This window comes from Oncorhynchus mykiss, chromosome 11 (genome assembly GCF_013265735.2).
Source record: "Oncorhynchus mykiss isolate Arlee chromosome 11, USDA_OmykA_1.1, whole genome shotgun sequence".
Classification (NCBI taxonomy): Eukaryota; Metazoa; Chordata; class Actinopteri; order Salmoniformes; family Salmonidae; genus Oncorhynchus; species Oncorhynchus mykiss.
In genome coordinates, this window is record NC_048575.1 from 13,988,762 (window position 1) to 14,011,217 (window position 22,456).

At 40.5% G+C, this 22,456-nt stretch overlaps 1 long non-coding RNA gene across 2 annotated transcripts; it reads right to left on the reverse strand.

Moving 5' to 3' along the window:
• Nucleotides 1-13,057: 13,057 nt before the first annotated feature.
• LOC118937317 lies at nt 13,058-21,719 on the reverse strand. 2 transcript variants are annotated; one of them, XR_005034565.1, is made up of 3 exons: nt 21,574-21,719; nt 13,570-13,842; nt 13,058-13,458 (listed from the first exon to the last, which is right to left on the reverse strand). It is a non-coding gene; the product is annotated as an uncharacterized LOC118937317 (long non-coding RNA). The 2 variants fall into 2 exon arrangements; XR_005034564.1 differs by lacking the exon at nt 21,574-21,719 and adding an exon at nt 13,942-14,713.
• Between the last annotated feature and the right edge of the window lie 737 nt (nt 21,720-22,456).

Here is a 22,456-nt window from a genome sequence, read left to right on the forward strand (position 1 = left end):
TCCAATTTGAATTTGTACCAATTTGTTGTGCTTATTAAGATCTTGTAGAGCATCTTTAAGTTGAGTTTTTTTCAGTCACGTCTCCTAAAGCAATGACTGTCTAACTTCTTCACTGTAATTGAATGGCAGAGATTTGATGAAAACATTCCTCCAAACCTGACAACACTGCCTCTTGCTGGATTGAATCCAGGTAAAAATCTGTCGTTCTGCCCCTGAGCAAGGCAGTTAACCCACTGTTCCCCTGAGCAAGGCAGTTAACCCACTGTTCCCCTGAGCAAGGCAGTTAACCCACTGTTCCCCTGAGCAAGGCAGTTAACCCACTGTTCACCTGAGCAAGGCAGTTAACCCACTGTTCCCCTGAGCAAGGCAGTTAACCCACTGTTCCCCTGAGCAAGGCAGTTAACCCACCGTTCCCCTGAGCAAGGCAGTTAACCCACCGTTCCCCTGAGCAAGGCAGTTAACCCACTGTTCCCCTGAGCAAGGCAGTTAACCCACTGTTCCCCTGAGCAAGGCAATTAACCCACTGTTCCCCTGAGCAAGGCAGTTAACCCACTGTTCCTCTGAGCAAGGCAGTTAACCCACTGTTCCCCTGAGCAAGGCAGTTAACCCACTGTTCCCCTGAGCAAGGCAGTTAACCCACTGTTCCCCTGAGCAAGGCAGTTAACCCACTGTTCCCCAGGCACCGAAGACGTGGATGTTGATTAAGGCAGCACTCCGCACCTCTCTGATTCGGAGGGGTTGGGTTAAATGCGGAAGACACATTTCAGTTGAATGCATTCAGTTGTACAACTGACTAGGTCTCCCCTTTCCTCTTTCATTATTTGCAATATTCAGCTGTAGATGCTTATCATCTTGCACAACCTTGGATTCTGTTCCGTGGGAGTAAAATTCTCCCGACATGCATGGGACGATAATCTGCCTGTGCCCGTGGATAACGAATAATTTATAATAATAACAATAATAAATAATATAACAAATTCCTCTTAATGCACTTTTGATTTCATGTGCTACAGCATATCAATTCAAATTATTTAACTGTAATTCATAACTTGCCCTTCTTCGAACTCCTGAGCCAAACTCTCACTGCCGTAGCATGAAAGAGGCCCCGTCCAGTCATGTGAAGAGTGGTCCGTTCTCTCTTGTTCTTCCTCCTGGAGTTCTGAGTGAGGGATGCAGAGCGGTCAGCTAGGACCTAGTCAGATGTCTATCCTTTAATCCAATTATCCAACTCCGTATGTTATCGTCCTCCGAGGCCCAAAGCAAGAAAAAAAGCAATTGAACGCTTGGAGAAATAAACCATAAATATAATCGGGAAGGTACTTGTGTTAATGTATTGTTGCATTTACAGTAGCTCAAGTACAACTCCTTCAGGTCAGGCAAGAATCTATTGATTTCATCAATATCGGCTATATTTTGGTCAGTGGATGTTTGATTGTCTATGAAGTATTTTCTCATTCAAGTTGCATAAAAGCTTTTAACCACAGGAGTTTTTCAGGTCAAGTCATTGGGAAAGGAGGCCAGATGTGAAGGTGCTGATGTGAAACACAATGCAGGGAACTGTAGTTTTAAATATGGAAACCAAAGAACATTTCAGCTTTATGATAACGTGTGTTCTTACCAAACATGAATACATACATTTCTAATGTACTGTGTGTCAACTCTAGAATTGTATTGTATTAGACTGGACTGTACAAAGTGTTTCTGGTGCTATGGAGTTTGACTTTTATAGAACAAACTCTCGGTGTGTGTGTGTGTGTGTGTGTGTGTGTGTGTGTGTGTGTGTGTGTGTGTGTGTGTGTGTGTGTGTGTGTGTGTGTGTGTGTGTGTGTGTGTGTGTGTGTGTGTACATTCTTGCGCCCCCCCTTGGGTTGTGCCGTGGCGGAGATCTTTGTGGGCTATACTCGGCCTTGTCTCAGGATGGTAAGTTGGTGGTTGAAGATATCCCTCTAGTGGTGTGGGGGCTGTGCTTTGGCAAAGTGGGTGGGGTTATATCCTTCCTGTTTGGTCCTGTCCGGGGGTTATCATCGGATGGGGCCACAGTGTCTCCTGACCCCTCCTGTCTCAGCCTCCAGTATTTATGCTGCAGTAGTTTGTGTCGGGGGGTTAGGGTCAGTTTGTTATATCTGGAGTACTTCTCCTGTCCTATTCAGTGTCCTGTGAATTTAAGTGTACTCTCTCTAATTCTCTCTTTCTTTCTCTCTTTCTTTCTCTCTCTCGGAGGACCTGAGCCCTAGGATCATGCCTCAGGACTACCTGGAATGATGACTCCTTGCTGTCCCCAGTCCACCTGGCCGTGCTGCTGCTCCAGTTTCAACTGTTCTGCCTGTGATTATTATTATTTGACCATGCTGGTCATTTATGAACATTTGAACATCTTGGCCATGTTCTGTTATAATCTCAATCCGGCACAGCCAGAAGAGGACTGGCCACCCCTCATAACCTGGTTCCTCTCTAGGTTTCTTCCTAGGTTTTGGCCTTTCTAGGGAGTATTTTCCTAGCCACCGTGCTTCTACACCTGCATTGCTTGCTGCTGTACGAAGGGCTGTATAAATAAATTTGATTTGATTTGCATGCCTGTGACTGTCTGTCTGGGTGTGGGTGTGCGGGCATGCACATGTGAGTGTTTGTGTGAGTGAAGTCTTCTCAGGGAGACTAATGGAAGAGAGGCGACGCAAGCATGGGGCGAGATAAAAATGACTGCCATAGGAATGTATTACTGTTGATCCTATTTGACAATCCCTGTACGTAAATCATGGATGGGATATTATCCTTGAGTTAGAGAGTGGGAGGCAAGACTGTGTTTGTGTTGAATAATGGAAAAACCTGTGACTCAATTGTATTAGGATTTATATTGCGAAACATAAGTCATCATGATTATGTTTGGATGCAGTGGATGTAGAGCAAACCATATCTTTCTGTGGGTCTGAATCAAATTCTCAATGATGTGTGTGTTTGGTGTCCATCACTAACGAAGGTGACATGTGGTATGTGGCATTTGCTTGCTGTTTCTCGATATCATAGAATATAAACTATTTCGATATTTGTTTCTTTACCTTGAAAGCAGTCAATGGACGTTGGAGTGGCTGAATTCCACACTTTAGTTTTGTTAAACTAGCCACTGCAAACAATTGACAACATGAGCGGTAAGCAATGTTCAGTGTATGCTTATTAACAATCCTTTCAACATATTTTATCAATTCCATGTTACCCCAGCACATCATTTCTCTATTTGTTGACAATTACATACAGTTGAAGTTGGACATTTACATACACCTTAGCCAAATACATTTAAACTCAGTTTTTCACAATTCCTGACATTTAATCCTAGTAAACATTCACTGTCTTAGGTCAGTTAGGATCACCACTCTATTTTAAGAATGTGAAATGTCAGAATAATAGTAGAGAGAGTGATTTATTTCAGCTTTTATTTCTTTGATCACATTCCCAATGGGTCAGAAGTTTTCATACACCCAATTAGTATTTGGTAGCATTGCCTTTAAATTGTTTAACTTGGGTCAAATGTTTTGGGTAGCCTTCCACAAGATGAATTTTGGGCCATTCCTCCTGACAGAGCTGGTGTAACTGAGTCAGGTGTGTGGGCCTCCTTGCTCGCACACGCTTTTTCAATTCTGCCCACAAATTGTCTATAGGATTGAGGTCAGGGCTTTGTGATGGCCACTCTAATACCTTGACTTTGTTGTCCTTAAGCCATTTTGCCACAACTTTTCCACATAATATTCCTACCTCATCATTGTTGGGAAGGGCCAGCTATTTTGTGAAATGCACCTGTGAAGTGCACCAGTCCCTCCTGCAGCAAAGCACCCCCACAACATGATGCTGCCACTAACATCCTTCACGGTTGGGGTGGTGTTCTTCAGCTTGCAAGCCTTCCCCTTTTTCCTCCAAACATAACGATGGTCATTATGGCCAAACAATTATATTTTTGTTTCATCAGACCAGAGGACATTTCTACGAAAAGTATGATCTTTGTCCCCATCTGCAGTTGCAAACCGTAATCTGGCTTCTTATGGCAGGTTTGGAGCAGTGGCTTCTTCCTTGCTGAGCGGCTTTTCAGGTTATGTCGATATAGGACTCGTTTTGCTGTGGATATAGATACTTTTGTACCCGTTTCCTCCAGCATCTTCACAAGGTCCTTTGCTGTTGTTCTGGGATTGATTTGCACTTTTTTCACCAAAGTACGTTCATCTCTAGGAGACAGAACGTATTTTCTTCCTGAGCGGTATGACGGCAGCATTGTCCCATGGTGTTTATACTTGCGTGCTATTGTTTGTACAGATAAACGTGGTACCTTCAGGCGTTTGGAAATTGCTCCCAAGGATGAACCAGACTGGAGGAGGTTTACAATTTGTTTTCTTTTGTTTTGGCTGATTTCTTTTGATCTTCCCATGTTGTCAAGCAAAGAGGCACTGAGTGTGAAGATAGGCCTTGGAATACATCCACAGGTACACCTCCAACTGACTCAAATTACTTGTGTCATGTACAAAGTAGATGTCCTAACCGACATGCCAAAACTATAGTTTATTAACAAGAAATGTGTGGAGAGGTTGAAAAAATTGTTTTAATGACTCCAACTTAAGTACATGTAAACTTCCGCCTTCAACTGTATGTTTATGAGATTAAATAGTGTATCGTGGATACTAAATAACATGAAAGCCTGGTAAGGAGAACACTGTGGATAGGAGAGGTGATTAATTACAACATCGGAGAAAGGATCTCCCCCAATGAGGTTGGTACCTACTGCCTATGGGTAAAGGAGTTTATTACAGATGAAAGATTCATCAGCACACCCCAATACCACGCTATTGCATTCGAGAGGTGCCAGAGAGACGTACAGCATAGTGTCTCACTAGTCAACAGTGTGCCACTAGAGATAGCTTGGTCACAGAGCTCAGTTTGCTCTGTGTGAGTCACAATGCAGAGGCAGTTGTCTGCATAGAAAGATTCTATTTGTATGCTTGTCTACATCTTCCTCGAGTCGACACAGAACTAATTTTCTGGGTGCCAGTCACAGTGGTAGGGTGTGGAGATTTGACGGAGGTTCCTGACCTGACCAATTCTGCTGTTTAGTGTGTTTTCTATGCTGAGTTAACTTTTTTTGTACATATTGTCTCCGCTATCACTTCCTTTGACCGAAAAATCTATCCTGTTGCCTAGTCACTTTACGCATACCTATATGTACATATCTACCTCAATTTCTTCATACCCTTGCATATCAACTCTGTACTGGTACCCCGTGTATATAACCACGTTATCGTTACTCATTGTAAATGTATTCCTTGTGTTATTATTTTTCGGTTATTTTTCATTTTTTCTCTGCATTGTTGGGAAGGGCCTGTAAGTAAGCATGTCACATGTCACTCTTGCTGCAGACGACACCATTTTGTATACTTCTAGCCCTTCTTTGGACACTGTGTTAACTAACCTCCAGACGAGCTTCAATGCCAAACAACTCTCCTTCCGTGGCCTCCAACTGCTCTTAAACGAAAATAAAACTAAATGCATGCTATTCAAACGATCACTGCCCCCACCTGTCCGCCCATCCAGCATCACTACTCTGGACGGCTCTGACTTAGAATACGTGGATAACTACAAATACCTAGGTATCTGGCTAGACTGTAAACTCTCCTTCCAGACTCACATTAAGCATCTCCAAACAAAAATTAAATCTAGAATCGGCTTCCTATTTCGCAAGAAAGCTTCCTTCACTCATGCTGCCAAACATACCCTCGTAAAACTGACCATCCTACCGATCCTTGACTTCGGCGATGTCATCTATAAAATAGCCTCCAACACTCTACTCAGCAAACTGTATGTAGTCTATCACAGTGCCATCCGTTTTGTCACCAAAGCCCCATGTACTACCCACCACTGCGACCTGTTCGATCTCGTTGACTGACCCTCGCTTCATACTCATCGTCAAACCCACTGGCTACAGGTTATCTACAAGTCTCTACTAGGTAACGCCCCGCCATATCTCAGCTCGCTGGTCACCATAGCAGCACCCACTCGTAGCACACGCTCCAGCAGGTATATCTCACTGGTCACCCCCAAAGCCAATTCCTCCTTTGGTCGCCTTTCCTTCCAGTTCTCTGCTGCCACTGACTGGAACGAACTGCAAAAATCACTGAAGCTGGAGATTCCCATCTCCCTCACTAGCTTTAAGAACCAGCTGTCAGAGCAGCTTACATATCACTGCACCTGTTCATAGCCCATCTGTATACAGCCCATCTATCTACCTCATTCCCATACTGTATTTATTTATTTTGCTCCTTTTGCACCCCAGTATCTTGCACATCCATATTTGCACATCTACCACGTCCATATTTGCACATCTACCATTCCAGTGTTTAATTGCCATATTGTAATTACTTTGCCACCATGGCCTATTTATTGCCTTAACTCCCTTATTTGACCTTATTTGCACTCACTGTATATAGACTTTGTTTTCTTTTCTTCTACTGTATTATTGACTGTATGTTTTGTTCATCCCATGTGGAACTCTGTGTTGTTGTATGTGTCGAACTGCTATGCTTTATCTTGGCCAGGTCGCAGTTGCAAATGAGAACTTGTTCTCAACTAGCCTACCTGGTTAAATAAAGGTGAAAAAAATATATAATAATAATAATAATAATAATCTGTTGCAACAGGCTCATTGCTTAAAACAGTTTTTTTGATGCTAGTGGTTGTATTCATTTGGGATTTATCACATCCCACATCCCACATTTTGTTGAGTGACAGAAGGTGCACCTGTGTAATGATCATGCTGTTTAATCATCTTCTTGGTATGCCGCAGAGGAAGACAGAGGAGGATAAAAGCAGAGTGGAGAGGAAGAGGGGATGTAGCACAGAGCACCATCTGCTACCTTAGTAGTCCTGATTAGGCTTACATACTCGCCTTGTTTCATTGTGTTACCTCTTGATAAGCTCTGACTCAGACAGGAAGTGGATTGACGTTTACTTCCAGCATGTGCTTAGTTTTGAAAACCAACACTAGGAAACAGTGACTAGGGTCTGGTTTCAATTATACTCTTTCGACATTGAGGAACTACGCCACTGTCTACGCCACTACCTTATCTGCTTGAATAAAATACTAAATAGTAGCTAGCAAGATGCAGATCACTGAGGTTACTTTTAATTAGTTAATTTTGCAAGCGGCTTGTTTGCATCAACTAATTGTTTTATTTATTTTTATTGAACCTTTATTGAACTTAATTTAATTTAACAAAAACCACTGTGAAGGACTTGCCTGGTTTCGATTCGCGATGATCTGGCATGTCTGCCTCCTGATTTGTTGGGAGAGTTATCTGTCTGAAGAGGACCCAGCTTGGAATTTTATTTTTCCTTGTTGAAGTTGCCAACTAGAGTCACTGTTGCCTATGGTCAGGTTTTCAAGAATAGTACCGTATATGCTGGGAGGGCTGTGACTCTTGATTAATCAAAGTAATTCCATGGAAGGAAGGTCAGGGTGAGCTAAATGCTTACTTGCAAGCTTCCTCAACAGTCCAGTGCAATATCAGTAATAATCAAGAATAACAAGTAAGTCAGGATTTAACACATTACATATTAGGTCAGGAGGAACTGACTGATTTATCTTAGCAGTGACGGCTGTGCTGTAACCACACATGACTGGGTTCAATGTTTAGGTCACCCGGCTAGCAGGAAAAGTAACTCCAGCTAAAGTCAAACTGATATGGAAAAGCGCCAGACCGTTCTTCACACGGATACACATAACTGTCCACCGGTGGGGGGTAATGTCTGAAAAATATGAGTTGCGTTGAGAAACCTTTATGAGGTGTTGAAGAGATGATTAGTCTAAAAAAAAAATACTAGCCCGAAAGCCTTATCCTAAATCACGGCATTTCTCGCCCCACTTTCCCGCAAAACTGGGCAAATATTGAAGAAAGAAACATATTAAGTCTTTATAACCCGAGAGCCCTCACTCCTTCTGTTGAATTTGCCATTGTTCCGAGGAGAAATAACATTGATGGGAGCCTGCGGAGCTCATATGAGAATTACAGTGTTAGACCTCCCTATTTTCAAATTCAATTACTTTATCTCCGCACTCATCACATACGGCCTATCCCCCAATACATCATAATGATTGTGTCAAGAGCACTTGAGATGATGATCCAAGAAAAGTTTGTGGAATTTCCTGATTTATTCCTCTCCATCTTCCCTCATCTGTCTGTAGCAGCAGAATATATTATTTTGGGGGGTGGGAAACTATTTGCCAAAGAAGCATTAAGCCATGCAGAGCCTTGGCATGGTTTTTAGACTGGGGGTAGAACTACATTACGTACAAACGATACATCTAAAATGTGTTCCTCTGTCGTTGAATCCAGTAGCTTGCAGTATTAGATTGTTGTATGCTTCTATATATGATAATGTATTGTGAATCATGTTCAGAAATTAAAACATTTCATCCATGTTCATCTCATTGTCAAGCAACGTGAAGGGGGAATGACCACACACACACACACACACACACACATCTCATTGTCAAGCAACGTGAAGGGGGAATGACCACACACACACACACCTCATTGTCAAGCAACGTGAAGGGGGAATGACCACACACACACACACACACACACACACACACACACCTCATTGTCAAGCAACGTGAAGGGGGAATGACCACACACACACACACACACACACACACACACACTAGGAAGAATGTACAATTAAAGTCAGGGTAAACTCAGACTCATTACTGTGCATTCACTTCACGTACCGGATGACTGGCACTGCATGGCTGGATGACACCACTGAGAGATTTTACAGTTGCACTGAAGGTGAAGGGATCCTGACCTGTAGACCAATGTGATCAGCCATGTGCATCATCATTGGTGTCACTGCTCCTCACATCACTTGTTAGCTTGGCACTCATTCAGTTTTGCTAATCATGTTGTCGTTCAGTGACCTTGACATTCATAGTTACGTCAGAGAAGGATTCAAGGAATTGGTTGACATACAGTAGTTGATTACTTTGTCACAATGCATGAAACCAAGACATTTTTGTATTTTTATAAACCAACTTCAAGATTTTCTTGACATGTACAGTATTATCTCTGGACACAACATGTTCTTCTGTAACTTCCGTTCATTTTACAAAAAGTGCTCTCAATCGGGTGTTTGTGAAGAGTTCAAGGACACACTACAAGAATCTAGCATCCAACAAGGAGATAAGCCCCCCTTCACCTCCTCTTCAACTTTTCACACTAGCAGAATGAGCCTGAAGAGGAAAGAGCTCATTATCCTCTAACTGGTTTAATGAAATGGAAGCGGTGACATGTAGACGGAGAGTTTGTGAAGCGCTACACTGTTCTGTGAACATCCACTGTCCTGTTCAAGGCAGGTAGACATGCTGATGAATTATCTTTGAGCTGCTGCTGTAGTGCAGTGGACCTTTGCCTCCACAGGTCCCCTGGGAACCTGGGAGCAAGGAGACTAGACTAGACGAATCCAATTGAAAACACTGGTGGGAGGGGGGGGGGGGGGGTAGTAAGCTAACGTATGGAGTTGTTTTAAGATGTCATACCAATGATCATTTAGCTATTTTATTTTGAATTTTAGGTATAAAAAAATGATATATATATTTTTTAGGAAAGACATTGAATTTGGCTTTCTATTAGCCCATAGAAACACATTGAATAACAGATTCATACATGGAAAAACAGTGTCTGTCCAATATCTGAGCAATAGCAGAAAGATCAGAACATTTTTTGGGACGCTACAGACATCTCATGGTCTGACAAACACCGCTGTTGCTCAGCCAAATTCCACCGCAGATGGACCATTGGCTTTAAAACTTGAGAGACATGAAAAATACATTTGCAAGGGAAATATTGCTGTTGTGTTAATATGTTTTAAATTTTAAATTAGTTATTTCCCAACAAAAATAATTGTATACTTTTGTTGGACTGGATGCTCATGTTAAACCTTTATTACCATTTATGAGAAAAAAGATGTGGCTTAGAGCTCCCTCACAACCCTAGGAAAGTTGCATTCCACTTCTTGTGTGTAAAAGCCTACAGTAATATTTAAATATAAGAATCTGCCTCAGCACAGATGGCTAGCTATTTGGCAGTAGCATCCAATCAGATATTTCCATTATTTACACAAAAGAATGAATACCGCATCAACAAGCTCAAATATAGCATGCCTGTCTGTTCGTTGAAGATAAGAGATGTGAATGTCCCTCTAACATTTTTACTTGCAACGCATACTAAATGCATAGATTTTACCACAGAGAAATATAGTAAAAGAGCACTTTCAGAAAGTATTCATACCCATTGACTTGTGCAAATCACTGAAATACAGAAATAGCTCATTTACATAATCATTCACACCCCTGAGTCAATAATTTGTAGAAGCACCTTCAGCCGTGATTACAGAATCTTTCTGGGTAAATCTTCTTGGTAAGCAACTCCAGTGAAGATTTGCTCTTGTGTTTTAGGTTATTGTCCTGCTAAAAGATCAATTAATCTCCCAGTGTCTGGTGGAAAGCAGACTGAACCAGGTTTTCCTCTAGGATTTTGCCTGTGCATAGCTCCATTCCATTTATTTTTTTATCCTGAAAAACTCCCCAGTCCTTAACAATTACAAGCATACCCATAACATGATGCAGCCCCCATTATGCTTGGAGAGTCTTACTCAGTAATGTGTTGAATTGGATTTGTGATTTTGTTATCTTTGTGATTGAATTTGTGTTTGAAATTCACCGCTTGACTGAGGGACCTTACAGAAAATTGTACTGTATGTGTGGAGTACAGAGATGAGGTAGTCATTCAAAAATCATGTCCATGCAATTTATTATGCGACTTGTCAAGCTAAGTTTTACCCTTGAATGTATTTAGGCTTGCCATAACAAAGGGTTGAATACTTATTGACTGAAGACTTGCCAGCTTTTCATGTTTAATTAATTTGTAAAATTTCTAAAAAATATAATTCTACTTTGACATTGTGAGGTACTGTTGTGGAAAAGGTCAAGGGGTGTGAATACTTTCTGAAGGCACTGTATCATGGTTTACCTGAAAGCATACTCTGTGAAATTGGGATAGCCTGAGGGGTTGCTGCTTGCATCTGGTATTCCATTTGCTGTAGACTAGCCTCTGTGACTAAATCGGTGGTTTATTGAGGGGACAGACAGTTTTTACAGGCCCATTAGAGGAGAGAATTAGCCGGAAGGTTTTAGCGGCCTCCAAAAACATTTTTTTATGTACCGTAGCGTTTGATGAGCTGCGAGCTGTGTTAGTGTGGTTGGTGGCCAGATCCACCATAGAAGCCTACAATATATATTATATGAATAGATTAGAAATGAGGAGAGTTAGGCCTACAAACCAAAAGTGTTTTAAAACGATTTGCATTTAAATCGGTCTGTCATTCAATTATTGCACGGAGTAGAGAAGATTTGTCATCATAGACCCTGTCTACTCAATTAAAAGTGTATATATTTCTGTTTATCAAGAGTGAGACTTCTCCTTTCACATGTAGTGAGTTTAGACTGATTCACCATTTACAAGTTGCCAGTAGCCAGTAGCCTACTAGCAGCCACAGCACAAGGATTAGTATCTAAATTTTTCACAATACCCATTTTAACTGACCGGCTACACAATTGTTTTACATTATGTGACAATACTTGTTAGTTATAATCAAGGAAGGGTAAATTGACATACAGTAAACATGAGCATAACAGGCCAGCAGCAGAAGCAGCATTTCATCATTCCACAACATTGCCAGATTTTTCAACTAACCTGGTAAAGGCAATACTATCTTCGTTCTCGATTCTGGAAAATAGTCCACTAATTAAAATATTTAATTCATGTTAGAAATGTCTGTGTTCAGTTGCAAGGGTCCGTTTGAATTTAGAAAATGCGCCGTTATTCAAATAAATCATTGTTTTGGTCCATGAAGTAATCCAACAATGTGTACAGCGCCATCTTGTCTATTTCAAGTCTTCTCTCATTGAGCGAGAAGATAGTGTTGCCAATACCAGGTTAATTGAAAATATTTCTGGCAATGTTTTGTATTGCCAAACCTGTAACTCCCAGTAATGGATACCAAAAATGTTAGGTTAAATAACATTATCTGGTATTACAATCTGTAGCTAGTGGTGCATCCACAGTCTCTCATCTGGATGGTTAGGTAAACACTGTGACACACTTATCAATGAATTAATCTATTTACAACCAACAACGCTCATATGAAATTTGTTTACCCCACTGTATCAAAGAATCCTAGTCCTAGACTGCTTGTGTTTCTCTGTGGAATAACAGAGCTCTCACCACAGGCTTTTTCAATTCAACAGACAAAATGTTTTGATTCATTCCCCCACTTGATGCTTTTGCTGTGATAACAGTACACAGGAAATTGCTGTCATTCGTCTGGTTGCGTCCCCAGAGGGTAAGATATCAAAAGCTCAAAAAGTAACTTTTTAAAACAGAGCCTTTGGACAGGCTCATTTCCCCACCATTAATTTTATTGTTTTGAGATCACGTTCTAGTCGTTTATCATTTATTTAACAGTTTCTCCCCCACAGGATTAATGTTGCTATAACACACACACGCACACGCACACGCACACGCACACACACACACACACACACATATGCATGAGGGTGTCCACTGTCAGTAGCTTGGTATATGGCTTATGTGTTACAACATGGATAATGCATCTAGTGATACCCATTTACAGTTTATTCTGATTGCTTCGGCACTATCTTTGAAACTACAGGCTATTTTTGCAAAACTCTACACACTAACCACAAAACCTTATTTCTTGTTTTTGTGTCAATACAGTACACACAAACCCTCATTTGAATAAGCACACAAAGCACCAACTAAGCACTGATAGTATAAATGAAAACACTTTTCATGCTTTATGCTTTTTCAGTGTACAGGGCATAGCAGTTTACAACAAAGTCCATTGTCATACATGTAGTAAACACACATACACACAGGTATCCAAATGTGTAAAGTATGGATGTGTATTCTGAACATAACGCACTATCAATACAAATAAGTAGAAAACGTTTTTTTTTTTTTTTCTCCAAACACTCAAACAACAAAAGTGCAGTAGAAGAAAACAAAAACATTTGTGCTAGAAACAAAAAAGAACAGAATAGTTTTTTGATAACGTACCTGGGCTGCTCTGGCCCCTGGTCATTAGGGATCAGTCTGTTGTGGAGGGGGTCCAGAAATGTGATAATGTGTGCAGTGTTGTATGGGCCTAGGATTGCATGATGGTGAAGGACGCCGTTTTGACTAATAGCTGTACACATTGTTATGTTGCCACCAAGTTGTCCAAGTTGATGATGGCACGGTGTCCGATGATATTTCTGCCGCGGCCCCTTGTTTTTGCAAGGTTGAAACCTGCCTCGTCCACATATATTAGCTCATGATGCACTGCATCTGCTTCTAGCTCCATGACTCTCTGAAAGAGACAAAACAATGTAGCACAGTAGGAAAAGACAGGGATCAGTCAATATGATGTAGTACCATACACTTCCAGATCCAGTACCGAAGATAGGATGGTATAGCTTACCTGCACATATTCATATCTCAGTTGTTTTACACTGTCTGAGTTTCTTTCGAAAGGGACTCTGTACAGCTGCTTCATCCTAATTCTATTGCGTTTCAGTAGACGAGACAGTGCAGCGAGACTCACTCTGTTGACGTTTTGGAATATCGTGTTATCTGCCATTATGGGGTCCTGTAGCTCTCTTAGTCTGATGCAGTTATTTGCAATGACCATCTTTACAATGTGGGTCTCCTGCTCTGTCGACCTCTTCCACCAGGTACTGGTTTTCTTGCAGTTCTGTAAAACATTTGAATGGTTTTAGTGATAGATACTTCTCATTATGAAAGTACAGTACATATTACTATACCAGTATAACTACAGCACTTAGTTACTTACCGGTTCTCATTTCAACATATCCGGATGATACCTGCAACAGTATAGCGGCTCAGATTTGGTTGAACCCATTGCCCAGCCTCCCTCATGCTCATCCCATGGCTGACAACATGGTCAACCACAGTCGCTCTGATTTCATCAGTTATTGTGTTCCTGACTTCCCTTCCTCTTCCCCGTCGTCTCCTTCTGCCCATCCTACTTCACCCCTTCCTTCTCCTCCTCCTCCTCTTACTTACTCACCTCCTCGTCCTCTTCATCCTCCTCTAGTTTTCACCCCTCTTACTCTCTGTCCAGTATTGGCCTCCATTGTTGTTCAAACCAAATGTTTACCTGTGGCCTATTTATAGTGCTCAAGCTCTGATTTGTAAGCTCTGATTTGTAACTCATTATCTGAAAGTGTTTTAACATGTGTCAATGTGGAAAGGCAATTGGCGAAATAGTGTAGCAATGTAGAGACCAATGTTTACAGTTTTGCTAGAAGTATGTTATTAAATTGCAAACTGAGTATAAAACAGTGAGTTGTGTTTACAGTTTTGCAAAAAGTGTGTTATAAAATTACAAAAAGTGTAAAGCAGAGAACGTGCATTCAGTTTGGCACACTTGGTAAATGCATTGGCTACAAGTGTTAATGGTTTCAGAGATAGTGCTTCAAGAATCACTGTTAGTGTTTAAGTATTCAGAATAAACTGCAATAGAGAGACTTCCTTTAGGAACAAGACACAGAGCCAAGTCCTGCCCTCTGTAGAACCCCCCAAAGGATCTTCCCATAGCATTACTGGCCACTCTATGCAATCAAGTAAAAAAAAAGGATGTACAAAGAGAAACTAAAATTAGTCCCCCCCCCCCCCCCCCCGATGAGCCCCTTGAACATGAAGCCTTTGTATCTAAACTGTGGAAAGAAATGACAGGGAACGGCACAAAGTTTACCCCATTGGGGATCCGCCACACAGTGGGGTGGGTGTTTATCCATGTTGTGTTACCGGAATGGATTAAATTATCTCCTCTCCCCCCTCCCACACTGTCCGGTAGTTTGTTCTGTTTTTTTGTTTTCCCCATGGTGGAGGCCAGGTTCATGGTTGAATAGAATCCACCTGGCAGGGTTGTGGGAGGTGATGATGATAACTTTGTCCACTGACATTTTCAGATCTCAAACCTATTTTCAATACGTAAATTTGCTCCCACCAGGCCTACAGTACTTTTGACAGTTAGGTAGATGCTCTGACAGCTCCTCTCCTCACCATTTACATGGTCTGAGATTTCACACATACACATAAACACACACACACACGCACAAATCACACAGCTTTATGTCTCCATGGGAACCCCATCTGGTAGCTGCCAGACTGGCTTCCTGCTTCCCAAGAGACTGAGTAACTTAATCATATGCAGGACAGTGCTCTTTCCTCTCATAGCATGGGAGGTTATGAGGGTCTTATTTACTTTACAAGCTGAGTAAAAAGCATGATTTGTTATGCGGGCAGGAGGTCAGGGATGAGGGGAGTACCAGTATCGTGCTGGAGCTGAGACGATGGGAGACAGTAGAAATCCCACTACGTTTTATGAATCAAACAGAGCGAGAGAATGTTAGAAAAATAAGTAAATAAGCACCAGTATCATTAACCTCTTTTCCAATCACCTCTTTGTAGCCATTTCCTTTGAGATCAACACTAAGCAGACCATCATATTGTGGAAACTTTTTCACTTTAAAGTGAGAATCAGTCTTGGAGTAGTAATGGATTGGGTCTTTTAACCTTAACCCTATTCTGAAAACATTTCCTCAGTGCAAACTTGTAGTGTACAGTATTCAAGGTTTTAAAAGGCTTCTGAAGTGTATAAATTCCACCTTAAAAAGTCAGACTTGATTTTCCCTAATGGGAAATCTATTAAACCGTACAAAAATGTCCATTGATTATAATCCACATAATAATTCACATTTCCTGACAATTGAGGATTATTTTCCTGCCGTAGCAAGCTGGCTCAAATAAATATCCTACATCTGTTGTAATTATATTTATTTAACCACAGCATCCCAATGATGGAGGAAGATAAAAACACCAACCATATATTTTCTGTCACCTGGTTTTCCCTGATAACTAGAATCCCATTATTCTTTATTATCTTCCTTTCCATGCATGCAGGACCAGACTGGGTGGTACTTCATACATAATGATGATCCCATCACTTCAAGGGCTTTGATCTAAAAAAAAAAAAAAAGACGCCCGCACTGCCACACGACAGCTCTGTGATATTCCGCAAACTGGGTCAACCTTGAACACTCAACAAAGACTGAGGCAGGTAGATGTAGAAGTGCTCTCTAGAACAGAGGAGGCTGGTGGGTGGTGCTATGGGATGATGAGCTCATTGAAATGGCTGGAATGGTATAAATGGAAAGGTTTAAAACACATCAAACATATGGAAACCACATGTTTGACTCCATTCCATTCCAGCCATTACAATGAGCCTGTTGTCAAATCGCTCCTTCCACCAGCCTCCTCTGCTCTATAAGTTATTGTCATGGACATGAAGACAGAGGAGATATATATTTTCTTTATTTAACCAGGTAAGTTATTGAGAACAAGTTCTCTTTAAAAGACAATAAAGACCAAAAGGGAGCAAAGATACAGCTGCCCTCCTTCATTCCGTGACTGATGGTAGCTAGGAATGGCCAATGGAAGAGACATCAGGCAAGGTTGTTGTTCAGAGCATGGCAAATGTCCTAGCTTTTAGGGGTTAGTATCGGGAAGAGGATTTGTGTTACGATTTTCGTTGGTGGAAGGAGAGGAGGACCAAAATGCAGCGTGCTAGGTATCCATAATACCTTTTAATCAAGAATTAATACAAAATACAAAAGAACAAGAGAATAAATGAAAACCGAAACAGTCCCATATGGTGCAAACATTGAAACGGAAAATAACTATCCACAAACCATAGTGGGAAAACATGGTTCTCAATCAGAGACAACGATTGACAGCTGCCTCTGATCGGGAACCATACCAGGCCAAACACATAGAACTACAAAACATAGAACAAAACATAGAATACCCATCCACATCACAACCTGACCAAACTAAAACTAGAAACATACAAAGCAATCTATGGTCAGGGCGTGACAATTTGGTCCCATTTTGCATTTTGTATGGATAGTCCACCATTTCAGACAATCTGTAGATTCTGTGTCAACAAACAACTTTGGTCAACTGCTTTTCAACTATTACTGTCCGTTTTTTATATCTTCAATCAGTGACCACCAAAACTACATTGACTAGATTTACAAGGCTTAAAGAGATTTGTTTAGGAGACGATCCAAATAAAATGTAATATTTTCTTTTTAGATCAGTCATAGTATTTGAGTGCCGTCCCGTACCATCGATTTAACAACGTCCTGCATCTCAATTTACCCCTCCATTCTTTGACAAACACAGAGACTGTATACACTTTCAAGTGCCATCCGAGTGCATTGCCTCCTTCAAAACAAATTAATTTGTCCATTGTCGCTTTTTCCCAACACCTCGGATACCACACATACAGTATATTCACATTAGAGGAAACACTGGTTAGGGGTTAAATGCCTTGCTCAATGGCAAGGCATTTTTGCAAATGTATAAAAAAAAACAGAAATACGATTTACAGTGCCTTGCGAAAGTATTCGGCCCCCTTGAACTTTGCGACCTTTTGCCACATTTCAGGCTTCAAACATAAAGATATAAAACTGTATTTTTTTGTGATGAATCAACAACAAGTGGGACACAATCATGAAGTGGAATGACATTTATTGGATATTTCAAACTTTTTTAACAAATCAAAAACTGAAAAATTGGGCGTGCAAAATTATTCAGCCCCCTTAAGTTAATACTTTGTAGCGCCACCTTTTGCTGCGATTACAGCTGTACAGCTGCTTGGGGTATGTCTCTATCAGTTTTGCACATCGAGAGACTGACATTTTTTTCCCATTCCTCCTTGCAAAACAGCTCGAGCTCAGTGAGGTTGGATGGAGAGCATTTGTGAACAGCAGTTTTCAGTTCTTTCCACAGATTCTCGATTGGATTCAGGTTTGGACTTTGACTTGGCCATTCTAACACCTGGATATGTTTATTTTTGAACCATTCCATTGTAGATTTTGCTTTATGTTTTGGATCATTGTCTTGTTGGAAGACAAATCTCCATCCCAGTCTCAGGTCTTTTGCAGACTCCATCAGGTTTTCTTCCAGAATGGTCCTGTATTTGGCTCCATCCATCTTCCCATCAATTTTAACCATCTTCCCTGTCCCTGCTGAAGAAAAGCAGGCCCAAACCATGAAGCTGCCACCACCATGTTTGACAGTGGGGATGGTGTGTTCAGGGTGATGAGCTGTGTTGCTTTTACGCCAAACATAACGTTTTGCATTGTTGCCAAAAAGTTCCATTTTGGTTTCATCTGACCAGAGCACCTTCTTCCATATGTTTGGTGTGTCTCCCAGGTGGCTTGTGGCAAACTTTAAACAACACTTTTTATGGATATCTTTAATAAATGGCTTTCTTCTTGCCACTCTTCCATAAAGGCCAGATTTGTGCAATATACGACTGATTGTTGTCCTATGGACAGAGTCTCCCACCTCAGCTGTAGATCTCTGCAGTTCATCCAGAGTGATCATGGGCCTCTTGGCTGCATCTCTGATCAGTCTTCTCCTTGTATGAGCTGAAAGTTTAGAGGGACGGCCAGGTCTTGGTAGATTTGCAGTGGTCTGATACTGCTTCCATTTCAATATTATCGCTTGCACAGTGCTCCTTGGGATGTTTAAAGCTTGGGAAATCTTTTTGTATCCAAATCCGGCTTTAAACTTCTTCACAACAGTATCTCGGACCTGCCTGGTGTGTTCCTTGTTCTTCATGATGCTCTCTGCGCTTTTAACGGTACTCTGAGACTATCACAGTGCAGGTGCATTTATACGGAGACTTGATTACACACAGGTGGATTGTATTTATCATTATTAGTCATTTAGGTCAACATTGGATCATTCAGAGATCCTCACTGAACTTCTGGAGAGAGTTTGCTGCACTGAAAGTAAAGGGGCTGAATAATTTTGCACGCCCAATTTTTCAGTTTTTGATTTGTTAAAAAAAGTTTGAAATATCCAATAAATGTCGTTCCACTTCATGATTGTGTCCCACTTGTTGTTGATTCTTCACAAAGAAATACAGTTTTATATCTTTATGTTTGAAGCCTGAAATGTGGCAAAAGGTCGCAAAGTTCAAGGGGGCCGAATACTTTCGCAAGGCACTGTATATATTCTTGAGTTCATTTGGGAAACAGTAACTCATTAAATAACTTTTCCCGTGGTCCCTCAAATTACTATTGAATTAATTGTTACATGAATAATTTAATAGAGTAATAAATAAACGTAGTAGGAAATTATTTGATAAATAGCAGTCATCACATTAATGATAGTCACATCACGACACACATAATAAGTTGAAAGACTACCTCATCTCTGTACCCCACATATACAATTATCTCTAAGGTCCCTCAGTCGAGCAATTAATTTCAAACACAGGTTCAAGCACAAAGACCAAGGAAGCTTTTCAATGTCTCGCAAAGAAGAGCACCTATTGATAGATGGGTAACAAAAAAATACATTGAATATCCCTTTGAACATAGGGAAGTTAGTAATTACACTTTGAAAGGTGTGTACAAAGATACAGGCATCCTTCCTAGCTTAGTTGCCGGAGAGGAAGGAAACCGCTCAGGGATTTCAACATGAGGCCAATTGCAGTTTCACCGTGAGGCAAAGAAACAGTTACAGAGTTTAACGGCTGTGATAGGAAAAAACTGAGGATGGATCAACAATAGTGTAGTTACTCCACAATACTAACCTAAATGACAGACTGAAAGAAGGAAGCCTGTACAAAATACATGCATCCTGTTTGCAACAAGGCACTAAAGTAATACTGCAAAAAATGTGACAAAGCAATTCACTTTCTGTCCTGAATACAAAGTGTTACGTTTGGGGCAAATCCAATACAACACATTGCTGAATATCACTCTCCATATTTTCAAGCATAGTGGTGGCTGCATCATGTTATTTGTATGCTTGTAATCCTTAAGGACTATGGAGTTTTTCAGGATAAAAAAATAAAAGGAATGGAGCTAAGCACAGACCAATCTTAGAGGAAAACCTGGTTCAGTCTTCTTTTCACTAGACACTGGTAGATAAATTCACCTTTCAGCAGGACAATACCCTAAAACACAATGCCAAAACTATAATGTAGTTGCTTAACAAGAAGACAGTGAATGTTCAGGGCGTGACCGAGTTACAGTTTTGACTTAAACCTGCTGGAAAATCTATGGCAAGACTTGAAATTTGTTGTCCAAAAATGATTAGCAAGCATTTTGACAGAGCTTGAATAATTTTAAAAAGACTAATGGGCAAATATTGTACAATCCAGGTGTGCAAAGCTCTTAGACACTTAGCCAGAAAGACTCACAGCTGTAGCTGTAATCGCTGCCAAAAGTGATTCTAACATGGGGTGTGAAAACTTATGTAAATTAGATATTTCTGTATTTCATTTTTAATAAATTAGCAACAATTTCTAAAAACATGTTTTCACCTTGTCATTATGGGATACTGTGTGCAGATGCATGAGAAAAAAACATTTAATCCATTTTTGGGTAGAAAAATACAAATAATTTCCTGATCTTTCTTATATCTCTCTGATAAAGGACAGACACTTCAAAACAAACTTTTGATGTTTTTTTTTACTGTCTGTTTTTCCATGTATGAAACTGTTATTCAATGTGTTTCTATGGGCTAATAGCAGTAAGGCTAAATTAAATGTTTTATCAAATAATTTGTTTATATCTTATGATACCTAAATTCAAAATAAAATAGCTAAATGATCCTTGGTATGACATCTTAAAACAATTCCACAGTGAAAAGTGAAATCTCTTTCTACGGATGCTAGAAGGGATGGCATATGGACAGCCAGCCCTGAAGTGCACTACTGTTTTCTGTCAAAATGGCATGCCAAGTTATCAAGGGCGTTTTCTCACAGCCTCACAAATGTTTACTTATGTGAAGTGCTGAGCACTTGACTAAAGAAACCAACAGTGTGATTTATAGATGTCAAACTTGACATGAAAATATGCAATTTACTTGGATGTTGCTCGGTTTTTGTGATTTATAAATGAAAGATGCTTATTTGTTATGTACACAGCCTTATACATGTTTGTATTTTCTAAATTGTCCCTAAATTGTGTTTATATTCTGACATTTGAAGAACAGATCATATACTAAAAATGTTGCACAAGAACTAAACACATTTTTGAAATATTGGCCCAGATGCCCAAACATCATTATGCAATCTCTCGTAGCCCTTTCCTGCAGTCAACGACCATATCTGACATGGTACATATCTTCTTTTTTTTTAAGCCCATAACCATGTGCGAGGTGTATACTTTTGTTTCAAAGTAGATTTGTTTAAGACTACCAAGAATCTCTCTGAGTGACACGGATTTAGCCCCCTGCAGTAAAAGATATAAGCCACAGGTGCCCAAACCTCATTATCCTACTTCTCTCCTAAAGAAGCTTGAACTGTAAGTCAATCTTCTAGTCTGTTTACTATTTATCTATTCATCTCCCATAATACACTTGTCCTTACTCATTTGTGAATACTGCACAAGCCTTTTGCTGTTTTCCTCTCCGCTACAGTTCTGCCCGCTCTGACTCTGGTCCCTGTCTCCAGTCCCACGTCTCGTCATCCTGCTACTTTGTCCTGGAATCCCCACTCTACTACTCCCTTGGATTCCCTTCCGGACCTGCTTACCCTGTCTCAACCCCTCTCGCTCCAGCCTCTGCACCTGGTTTCCAGCAACCCGCCCGAGCTTCCCCTGACCTGCACTCCGTCTCCCCCCGTGTGTCAATAAATATCTTGGTTTCTTCATCCCAGTCTCCCCGGCTGAGTCTGCTCTTGGGTCCCCCGGTTCCACTCCGCGTAACATTGGACCAATGAGAACGTGCCACACGTAGCTAGTTCAGGACTGACATTCCTAACAGATGTTGAACTGAATACAAACCACTTCCATTGATAATTCCCTATTACAGAAAAAGCACTATTTCCCTTGATCGTTATTACTCTATTGATGTTCGTCCTGTCTTGTGTATTTATCTTCAAAATATTATTGTATTATGTGCATTTCTTGTTATTTTTTTATTAATTAGATTTAAAAAAAATTGAGTTCATTCATTAAATATTTTTAACTCTTTCTTGAACTGCATTATTGGTTAATGGCTTGTAAATAAGCATTTCACAGTATTCAGTGCATGTGACAAATAACATTTGATTTGATTCGATTTTTTGACTCAAGGCTGTAATCTCTGCCAAAAGGTGCTTCAACAAAGTACTGAGTAAAGGGTCTCAATACATATGTAAATGTGCTGTTAAAGTTTTTATTTAATTTAATTATTTTGCAAACATTTCTAAAAACCTGTTTTTGATTTGTCATTATGGGTATTGGATGTAGATTGGGAAGATTTTTTAATAT